The sequence below is a fragment of the Juglans microcarpa x Juglans regia genome, chromosome 3D (assembly GCF_004785595.1).
Source record: "Juglans microcarpa x Juglans regia isolate MS1-56 chromosome 3D, Jm3101_v1.0, whole genome shotgun sequence".
Lineage (NCBI taxonomy): Eukaryota > Viridiplantae > Streptophyta > Magnoliopsida > Fagales > Juglandaceae > Juglans > Juglans microcarpa x Juglans regia.
In genome coordinates, this window is record NC_054598.1 from 28716581 (window position 1) to 28726977 (window position 10397).

Below are 10397 nucleotides of genomic sequence, written 5' to 3' on the forward strand. Positions count from 1 at the left end.
ATTTCTTGTCTCATTTGTATTTTTTGTTTGACTTGGGAAAGCTAACTTTTTTCCTCCCTCTTATAAATAAATATTGTTTTTAAAATTATAAAAACACAATTCTTATTTTGTCCTTAACATGACCCAGAAAATGTAAAATTTTTTTTTAGTTGATTGTGTGTTGTGGTAATATACATCACCCAAACTTTAATCTATATTTACAATAGAAATAAATTTTATTATTTACAAACTTTATTATCAATATTCATAAAATTTTTATTTTGTTTGAATCTTGAAGCATTTTTTAAAATACAAGTTTATGCATAATATTATTTTCATTGAATATGTACTCTATTTTATCAAATTCTTTAATTGAATTTTCAATTTTTAAAGATTTCAACATTTTAATAATTAATTATGTATAATTATATGGGTAAAATTCTAAGTATTGATGTAAGTATTTACATATAGAACTAAATTTGTTGGTAAAATTTTATGAATATTTTATAGCAATTTTGTTAAAATTTTTTTTTTTGATAAATATGCATATATAACTAATAAGATATAACATGTAATTATGTCGGAACGTTAATTTATAAGTTTATAACTTCAAGAAATTGATATTACTTGATGATAAAAATAAACTCAAAGAGCAAAAAAATGTTAAATTTTATAAAATTAAATTTATTTTTTATTAAATTATATAATTATATTGATTGATTCAATTAATTTTATTGTATATTATGTAATAAGAATAAATTCTGAAGTTTTTAATTGAAATATAAATACCAAAACGAAAAAAAAATTGCTTAGTAGTAAGATAATAGTAAAAGAGGTATAATTACAGAATTATAATTTAAAAATATTTTAATTTGATAATATTTTTTATTTAACTGTCATATCTCATTTCTTAAAATTCAATAAGTGTTTAATCCAAAATTACATCTCTATTATTCACAAAATTTCTTATTAATATTCACAAAATTTTTATTTCATTTTATTTTTCAATAATCTTTTAGAGTATAAGTTTATGCAGAATATTATTTTTAATGAGTATGTATTCTATTTTATTAAATTCTTTAATTGAAATTTCAATTTTTAATATTTTCAATATTTTAATAATTGATTACATGTAATTATATAAGTAAGACTGTAAATATTGATGTAAATTATTCAATAAATAACATTAAATAAATGACTTAAAAGATTTTAAAATCAGAGAAAAAAATAGATTATTCCAGTTATTAATTCACAGTATGAAACTAAAAAGTTAAAGGATTCATACTTTTGACACTTTTATAAGTAGCTAGTTGTTGGGATATCTTGTTTCCACTTTCAACTTCACGGAGTTCAACCTATATAAAAAATTCAACAATGTAATATTCTAGTAAGGACAAAAGCAAAGTTGTAAAGAAAAAAAAAAAGAATTTACTGTTATTTAATGTTTTCAGATGAAAAATTGTAAAATATTAAAACATATAAAAATGTTTTTAACTCATTTTGCAGGAAGATATTTTTCTTCCCAAATTTTCTCTCTCCTAGGCGATTATCCGCGCGGCTTCTTCTCCTCCAGCGCAGCCCGGCGCCGCCGAGCCCCGGCCATGATCACCGCCACCACCGGCGTGTTCCCCTCACGCCGACGAGCATCCCTGCCACCACCAATGTTTCCCACGCGCAGCCATGGTTCTCCTCCGTGGAAAGAGAACCGAAATGGGTTTCTCCCATTTGTGTGAGCTAGCGCCGCCGTACGCGGCCACCGACGCTGACGACCACCATCGAGGAGTCCCCCTCAAGGCGGCGACCAACCCAGCCACCGTCGAAGTCCCCCACGCGCAGCCCTCGATCTCCCCCACGGACACCGAACCAAAATGGGTTTCACCCATTTGTGTCATGTTACGCCGCCGTACGTGGCCACCGAACCTCACGACCACCACCGAGGAGTCTCCCTCAAGGCGGCGACCATCCCAGCCACCGTCGAAGTCCCCCACGCGCAGCCCTCTCTCTCCCCCACGGAAACCGAACCGAAATGGGTTTCACCCATTTGTTCACCGATTCTGCAGCCGTAGGCAGCCACCCAAGCCACCGCACCTCCACCAGTTGACACCGACGACAACCTCTAGCAGAGCCACCCACCACGAGGTTCCGTTTGCCTCTCCGTCGCACACTGTGAATCTGAGATTCACAGAAACCCAGAAACCCATTTGAGGTGTAGAAAAAAAAAACATGCGAGAAACACAGGAAAAAAAAAAGAAACAAGATGCAGAAGTTAGAGGTGAAATCAGAAGAGAATTGCGTACCAACGGTGAGAAGAAATCTCAAGGAAATTTTTTTTTCTTCCTCGAGTTGAGTTTGAGAATTGTTCTGTAAATTGTGTAGTTGAGTTTGAGAATTGTTATGTAAATCTGAATTTGAAGTGTGTAGATTAGATATTTTATCATTTGAGATATTTTGATTGTTCAGATCATGCTAACTGAACGAAGAAGGCAACGGAATTTTCGAATGCAACGAGAAAGAACAGAGAAAGAACAACGAGAAACTGGATGAAACACTATTCACTACTGTAGATCTTATACATGCTTTTAAGTATTAGGAAGAAATTAAATTTTTAATAGTAAATTTTATTTTATTTTAAAGTAACCGTGCGGCATTTGTATACTTCACAACTGTATGTAGCATTACTCAGCTTTGAATAATGAGATGAAATGAAATGAGATAATTTTATATTAAAGTTAAAAATTGAATAAAATATTGTTATAATATTATTATGAGTTTTACTACTCATCATCCTCATACACCATACACTACATTTTTTTTGTATTTTTATATTTTTGTATTTTTTTTTAAAAAAATTGGTTTTATTATTCTTAAACTAATTAAATTCTTCTATTTATCATCTATATATCACATATTTAGTAAGAGAAAAAAATAAAAAATAAAATAAGTATGGTATGTGGTATGTGGGATGATGAATAGAATTTTTCTATTATTTTTTAATATTATTAGTGTTTTGAGATTTGAAAAAGTTTAATTATTTATTATATTTTGTGTGTAAATTTAAAAAAATTATAATAATAAAATGAGATAAGATAAAACATTTTCACCATCCAAACGGGCCGAGCATGTGTTAAGAGTAAGGCTTATGTAGCTTCCAAGTATGTGATCCAATTATGGATGAAACAAGTCGGATCACGTGGGGGCTTTGATCTTAAGTTCGTGATCCAAGTACAAATCAATTTGATTGGAACATGTGGGAACTCGACTCCCGATCAAATAAGTCAAATAAAGTAAGAGCTCAGATCCTGATCATTTGATCCGACCACCGATCAAATTGATTGGATAAAATAGGAGCTCAGCTATCAAGTATGTAAAGCGTAGTCGATCTCTATAACTATTTGACCCCTTATCAAAATGGTCAAATCACATGAGAGCTCTCTTCCCAAGCACAAGATCTGACCTTCGATGAAATAGATCGGATCACGTGGGAGATTCCATACCAAGCACATTTTCAATCCCCGATCAAGTTACTCGGATGATGTGGGAGCTCCTCTCCTACAAGGTGAGCAAACAGATCTCATGATTCAGGCGAGCAACAAAGCTTGAACCTTGGGGCGAGCAACCAAACTCAAGCCCTAGGCCAGCAATAGTGCTCACACTTAACCTAGCGAAAGTGTTCGTACCCAGTGAATAAAGTCCTCCTCACGAAGGGTGAGTAAAAATAGTAAGCACTTTGCTCTGTGAGTGAAAGGACTCACATTAAAGAGGGTGAGTGATAACACTAATGGAATGCTCGCATTCTGGGGAGAGCAAAAACTGCTTATAACTCGAAGAGCGAGCAAAAATATCCGACCTCATGCTAGTAAAAGTGCTCTTACCCTAGGTGAGTAGCAACAACTTACACCTCGAGACGAGTATAGGGTGTCCCATTGGGATGAGCAATATTATCTCACACTCAGACAAAAGGGTGTCTCGTTGGGGTGTGCAAATAATGCTTCTCTTGAATGGTGACCAAAGATCTTGTCTCTAGAAGTGCTCCTCCCACAAGTGAGCATCCAAAAAAAAATATAGTGATGTTTGCAAAAGTGCTCATCTCGGAGCATGCAAAATTCAGGAGTGTTTGCCACCTGGAGCAAGCAACAACATCTCACACCCGTTGGGCAAACACTTTGCTTGCATTACATGCCGGGATATCATGCTCGATCTCCATAAGTATTTGACTTACGATCAAGTTAATTGGATTACATGTGTAACAGCCTGCTAGAAATTCATTGGTGGAATTTCTATTGATTTTAAGAACCTCGTGAAAACCCCATTAGTTTTTATGAATCGACCAATCGCATAAGTTTTAGTTTGTCAGCATAGTTAGTGTTATCACTCACTATGATGCTAGAAATATAAGTTTAATTATTTGAGGTAGTTAGAAGTGTTAGAATGTGTTTTGGTCTACGCCATTAGACTCAATTGATTATTTAGGATTTTATGGCGCAATAGCTCATTTTCAGTAAACGATTTTCACCATAGGTTAATATGAATATTTAGGATTTTTCAGTACTAAGTTTATTATGCATTTCTTTGAAGTGAATAGTAACCTCGATAAGCACACCCAGTGCAATATTTTCAAAATCACAGTGTAGAATGTCTAAATTAGATTAGAAAAATTTTATTTGGATACTTGGCAAGATCTTAACCACACATAGTGAATAGTATTAGACACTTGGTACCATAAGGAACCATTAGATGGATTTGTAAAGGAAATCAAGGTGTGAGATCATGTCACCTAAGCAAAGTTTTATTTCATCTGATCAACCAAATTATGTCAGACCAAAGAAGGTTTCAATTCTAACGAAACCCTAAATGGTTGGAATCCAATTGAAACCCCAAAAGTTTGATTGAAATCAAAACTCTAAAAGGTTTTCCAAACCCAAAAGTTGGCATCCAAACCCTTTTTAATCCAACTTATAGCATTGTATTTAATCACTTGATTAAATCACTTCCGCATGCTATTAATTAATTAAACCCTTATTATGACATCATTATCCAACCTTTTAAATCTTGAAAATTTGATTAGGCCAAGAAAAATTAGATTTGGACTTAATCGCATCTCAAACCCTAACCAAATCCCCTTTAAACCCCAAATTGAAGCCAACTTGGTTGAGACCCACGAATTTGACCACCTTGGCAAATCTTCTTGAAGAAGTTTCCTCCTCACATGACAGACCATTTACTATCATTGGCTGCACCCAATAGAGCTTTGATTTGAAGGAGAAATCCACCCCATCAACCTCCATATCTCACAGCTGCTACAGGCAGTCCTCGCTCCTCTCTATTCTCCACTTTATGTCACATAGCCACCTCCAATCAAGGGTCATTCAAGCCCATAACTTTCCCCTCCATTAGTCTAAAGTCGTGCAAGACACATTTCATTCAATTTTATCACTTCTTCACCTTGTTCTTAGAGAGAAACTCAAAAGAGCTCTATCGGGCAGACTTTTGGATCTTTTTACGTGGTAATTTTTTACCCTTTGTAAGTATTTTAGCATAATGACCCATTCATAAAAGTTGTTTGTATTTGAGTGTAGTTTTCGTGGATATCTTATTGGTCTTATTAAATACTCATTTGGTAGGTCAAAAATATTTTTTACAATACAAAGGTCATTCTGGGCGTGAAATTGGAGAGTATGTTATGTTTTAGAATTTTTGACCAAGCTAATGGATATATCTTGGTTCAAAAATTTTATGGAGTGTTTTTAGCATGTGTTTATGAATGTTTATTGAGGTTTTGTTGCATGAATAAATATTTTGCTGATAGATTTCCTTAGATCTAGAAAGTTGAAAACTGGACGTGGAAAAACAGTTTTTATTTTATGAAAGTTTGAATATTTTGTGATTTAATCTTATTCCAAAGGCTTTGATATTTTTATTTGATGATCCTAAGCCTCTTATATAAATTTTAGGATGTTATTTTGAAGATATTTAGTATTAGTTTTAAAGATATAATTTTTCTATGCAAGGGGATTTCGGTTAGGCCTAAGATTTGATATTGTTGGGTTAGATCCGTATTTTATTGAGTTTTAGCCATGTGATTTTAAGTTTGATGGTTGGATCTTCTTTAGGACACATTTTTAAACCATGTCATGTGGTAGTTTGAATATCACATTCCTTTAAGTCATGGATCAAGAGATTGATTAAAGTTAGTTAAGAGAAAAGTTTCTGTTTTTGGACTAAGTTTAAAACTAAAAACTCCAAGTGTTGTTTTGTGATTTTGGTGACTTTTGTTTGAAGATTTAAATCGTGGTTGATCTTAGGATGATGTTTTGAATGTTAAAAGTAAGATTTAATTTTTTAGAGTTCTTGGAGATATTTTTATTAAGGTCAAAACTTGTAATTTAAGGGTTTACTTTTTGTTAAAATGTTTGGGTCTTTTTACAAAAAAGTTTGGTGTTGATGATTAGCTTTTCTTAATGGATGTTTTATGTGTATTTTTAAACTTAGGATAGGAAGATCCTTATTACAAAATTTTGGTTTAATCATGGGTTTTAAAGATGGAAGAAATTGCAACCAAAATCAATAGAAATGACCTATGAATGTTTCGGCCATTGTGAGTTTTTCAAATTGTGAATGGTTTTAAATTTTTCTAAGTTGATATTTGAGTCTAGGACAAAATTTACATTAATTTTGGTAATTTTTGGAGTTAGAATGTGAAATCCTTATGTTAGGGATAAAATGATCATTTTCCTACATGTAGAGAGTAAAATGATAATTTTACTCTAAGTTGCCCATTTTCATTTGTCTAATTGTTAGTAATTAAATTTCTTACTTATAGAATACTCTCTTACAGTTCCTCATGTTTCGCACTTTATTTTCGTTGAGCGCAACGATCGAAGTAAGTTAGCTCTTAACTTACTATCAGTTTATTATGTATGTGTGATGGGTAAGAGAAATACAGTTTATGTTCATATGTTGTTAAGTATGCGATGTCATGCCATGTTTATATATTACACGAATTATTCTGTCACGAAATACTTATCTGTTATAGTCTATTACATGTATGCCACGTTATAAAATGTTGTATGTTATATTTATGTCTCAAAGTATGCCATGTCTGTCATCTTATGTTCATGTCACGTCACGTTACGAAATGTCATATATGCCAATTAAGTTATTCATGTCAATCACGATCCTAAGCGTTAGGATAGGGTAATATCCTAGTGAAACTCTTTTGTTCACACTGGAGTGTCTAAATAAGTGTGAAATTTCTTGAGTTGACGAAGTACAGTCAACAGGTTGCAAATAAGGCCTAACTAGCTGGTCATCGAAGTGCACCAGACACTAACGCCGATGGAGCCACACTTTATGTTATGTGTATTCATAGAAAGTGTGGCACAAACAATTCATGGCGCCACAACAACTGTGGAGCATACATTACATGAAACACAGCAATTGTGACACGTAGAATACGTGGGGCCACAACAATTGTGGAGTACGTATTAACGCACTCACAGCTGGTATAGACACTTGTGTTGTGATACGGTAATCAGCAGGGACACACGGTTCAAGGGGACCCATGTAGCACCCGTATGGTTACTTTTATTAATTAAGTCTATTGAATAAGATTCCAAGTTCATGTATTTCACGTTCAAGTCATGTTTCACATTATGTTATGTTCAAGTTTACATTCATGTCAAGTTTCAAGTTCATGTCAATCATGGTAACCACATGAGATAAAAATACGCAATCATGATAACTCTATGAGATAAGTTTACTCAATCATGGTGACTCCATGAGACAATAATATGTTTCAAGTTCATGTTTATGTCATGTTATGTTCATGTTCATGTTCATGTTATGTTCATGTTCACGTTCACGTTCATATTTTGTCATATTGACGTCACGTTATGTTTCAAGTTCACGTTTATGTTATGTTGTGCTCAGGTTCATGTTATGTTCAAGTTCATGTTCAAATTATGTATATTCACGTTCATGCTATGTCTCAAGTCCATGTTATGTTTCAAGTTCACGTTCATGCTATGTTGCTAGTCCATATTATGTTTTAAGTTCATGTACATGCCATGTCACATCAAGTTAAGTTTCAATTTCAGTTCAAATTATGTCATTTATGTTATGCTATATGTCAAGTTATGTTATGCTTACTTATGACTTTGATTATGTAATAATGCTTTTACTGCAATGCATACATCATTAACTTGTGTGGAAGTTTCTTGTTAATTTACTGAGATTTGTAATTAGTCCCAACTACTATTCCCTCTGAATGGTAGGCGATGTGTCAGGATCAGAGCATGGAGTAGACACTGGCAGACTGAAAGAGATTGACTAGATATCGTAGACGCAACATGGAGCTTGCAGCCTCCATAGTTAGGTCTTTGGATAGTATTCTGGTATCGTTAGTCAAATTACGCGAGTTACTCAACGAACTAGCCCAATGGTGTATTTTGACAATGTAATTATGGAGCCAGGTCTCCGTTGTTATGGTATTATAATCTTCTGAGACCCGTGCTGTAATCGTTGATGTTTTAAGTATGCATGGTTTATGTTTTAACTATTTGAGATATTATAAGTTTGGTGTATAGTATTGCTAAAAAAAAAAATTATCCGCTGTAAATATTGTATAATGCTAAATGCATGTTAGGAATATTACATCTTATATGTCATGAACGAGGGTAAGTAACATTGTGTTGCATGTCCCGACACTTTAGATATCCGTCCGATCCCAAGCGGAATCTGGAGGCATCACAACATGGGAGCTTGACTCTCGAGCATGTAAAGTGTACCAAATCGCCAACAGTATCCGATCAAGTCCATGCAGAAATTTCCATTAGAAATCTCCATCTCAAAACCATCAACGTGGCTCACGCTATGGTCGACGAATAAACTTAATCTACAATTTCTCTAGAGAAGAAAAAGTTTGAAGCATAAGGAAAATAGAAAGAACAAATGAATGAAGAACAAGAAGAGGGTAGATGGAGAGTGGGGAGTGCGAGAGGAGATGAAGATGCAACTTGTTATGGAGATTTCTGGTTATTATCAGCTGGTTGGATTTGGATTAGGATTGTTTCTGTCTAATTCGATTTATTGTAGGAATATTTTAGTTAGTTTGGATATGTGGCAGGGATATTTTAGCTTAACCCAAGTTTCTTGCAGGGGCACCTTGGTCGGATCAACATCTATAACAATGGCGTTTCAGTTCAATATGGCATCATTTTGGTCCAAGTCATCATATGAGTTCCTATCAAGGGTAGGGTCTATACCCGGTCTTTTTTTTTTTGTGTCAGGAGAGAGAGTAATGCTACCATTGTCTTTTTACTATTATCTTCTTACCATCTTATGACCGTATATTATTTGTTATATTCTATTTGTGGGCCAATCATTAGATACTGTATCAATAGACTTCTAAGAGAATAATAATAATAATAAATGATATAATATATATATCTTAAGATTTTGTAAATATATAGTAATTTTAAGGTCATAATTTTTTTTATACGGTGAGAATTTAGAATTTCACTTTGAACTCGAAGAAAATGAGAAAGTACTTGTGTGTTGTTGATCATGCTATAGATTCCTTTCTATGTGCTGAAGATACTAAAAGCTAATTACCATGCTGCCATTATCTCACTATGGGGTGGCAATGTTTAATTTAATAGCCATTAAATCGAGTTTCTCTAAAGAATCAAACTGGCAAAGTGATTTTTTTCTGTAGAAATGATATTTGCAGTTATAGAATGTGCAAGTATCGACAGTTGTTTTGAAAAAATGGATAAATATGAGATTCAATAAAAAATTAATTTTTTAATAGTAGACTTCAGTCTTTTTCAAAAGAAGTGTGCAATACTTGCATAACTCATGGCTGTATCTAATATTACTTTTTCTTTTATATATATATATATATATAGAGAGAGAGAGAGAGAGAGAGAGAGATATTATAATGATCTAGCCCAATAATTCTAAGGTCGGATTATTGATAATTTTTATTGGATCTAAATTATATTTAATGATCCATATTAGATAAGCTCACGAGTGATAAATTATTGCGATTGATTATGAGTTTTAATTAAGCTCAATTAGGTTAAATCTCATTTATTATTTATTGAACGAGTTAGACTCATTTTAGAATTTAAAGATTGGCCATTAGAGATTTATTTCAATTTACATCATCACTGATTGAAGTCCCCTACGTAGTTTTAGTCACTGTCAATCCTGCCGCAGGCAGAATTGTATAGAAGGGTAGCCCCCCATTTTTTTTTAAACTTAGTATACTATATAAATAATTATATTTTTTCATCATATAATTGAAACTAACCCCCAATACTCAGGTAACCCTAAAATTTTTATTGAGATTGCTACCCCAATACTCAAGTAGCCCCCAAAATGTTTTTAAAAAATTAATACAATATAAAGGACTT